We start from the raw sequence: 1,731 nt of genomic DNA, 5'->3' as shown, positions 1-1,731 counted from the left end.
GTGCACTTGCCGGAAGGAATTTTGCCGATCGTGCAATTTCCTAAATCGTAGCATAACTAGTTTATGTGCATCACGCGTCAGGCACGCGAACGCATGAAAAGCAGAAAAGATAGAAGGTGACACGTATGCGTCAGTCATGCGTACGCGTGGAGGTGCAACGTGCTCTCCGCACAACACCCGCATAGTTCTATCACAACTCTTTGGTTTTTGTACCATGCAACAGCAGCATCCCAGCGAGGCGTACGCGTCGCTCACGTTCACGCGTGGGGTGCCGTTTTTTTTAACAAGCTACCAAAGTAATGCCAAATATTATTAAACAAGCTAAATCACAACTTAAACTAAATAAACCTAACTAAAAATGAAAATTCAACTTATTACCAATATAAACAAAAGGGAAAATGGGACGAATTTACCATAGTGGGGTGTCTCCCACTTAGCACTTTTATTTATTGTCCTTAAGTTGGACAATTGAAAAGCTCCTTGTCGTCGTGGCTTGTGCTTGTACTCATCCTTGAACTCCCACCAATGCTTGGACTTCCAATAAGCTCCAAAGTTCAAAATTAATAGCTCCAAGCTTTGATGAAGTTCCACACAAGCGAAGGGCTCCCAAAGTTGATCCTCTTGTATGCCGGGATCCCAGATTTTGTTCTTACACCCATATTTAAGTTGATCATTATAATTCCAATCGGGTGACAAGCTCTTAGAATTCTCCTTTAGGCACCAAACTATCCTCCTAGACTTAAGCATTTGAGCACCACATCAACCCATGCACTTAGACTTCGATGACTCAACCATACTGAACCTTGAAACGTGGTGCCTACCACTAACCAACTTCTTCTTGCTTTCCATTCCACAAAGAGCTCTAAGTTGGCCATCCGTTTCAAGCAAACCATATTCAAGTGGAATTACAAGCTTAGAGATAAGAGATTTACCCACTTGAATATTATGTTAGATGGTGACTTAGGAAGGGTTTTTTCTAACGGCTTTGACAATGTATGCTTCACTCCCTTGTGTTCTTCCTTGACCACTTCCACCTCTTGGCAAGGTTCTTCAACTTCAACCTCTTCCTCTTGGTAGCTTTCTTCCAATTCAATGTCTTCTTCATTGCTTACCAAGGGTATGGGAGGTTGTGTATCTTCTTCGTTGGCCTCTATTTCATGTTGATAGATGATTTTATGTCGATCTAGAATTCCTCAATAAAATTAAATCACTTCGTTGCAAGTATAGTCTAGACCAATAACCAATCCTCCATTGGTGCGCAGAAATTGTGATTACACTTTGATTATGTAAAATTCATCGCTCTTTCTTTCCCTGGTAATGGCGCCAAAAACATGATGCCAATACCATGGTTCACAACTTCGCACAACTAACCAGCAAGTGCACTGGGTCGTCCAAGTAATACCTTACGTGAGTAAGGGTCGAATCCCACGGAGATTGTTGGTATGAAGCAAGCTATGGTCACCTTGTAAATCTCAGTCAGGCGGATATAAAATAGTGATGGAGTTTTCGAAAATAATATAATAAAAGAGGGATAGAAATACTTATGTAATTCATTGGTGAGAATTTCAGATAAGCGAATACAGATGCTTTCGTTCCTCTGAACCTCTGCTTTCCTGCTATCTTCATCCAATCAGTCTTTCTCCTTTCCAGGGCTGGCTTTATGTGATACATCACCATTGTCAATGGCTACTTTCGGTCTTCTCTCGGGAAAATTATCCAAATGCCCTGTCA

This window comes from Arachis ipaensis, chromosome B04, assembly GCF_000816755.2.
Source record: "Arachis ipaensis cultivar K30076 chromosome B04, Araip1.1, whole genome shotgun sequence".
Classification (NCBI taxonomy): Eukaryota; Viridiplantae; Streptophyta; class Magnoliopsida; order Fabales; family Fabaceae; genus Arachis; species Arachis ipaensis.
Note: the sequence above shows the minus strand (reverse complement) of the source record.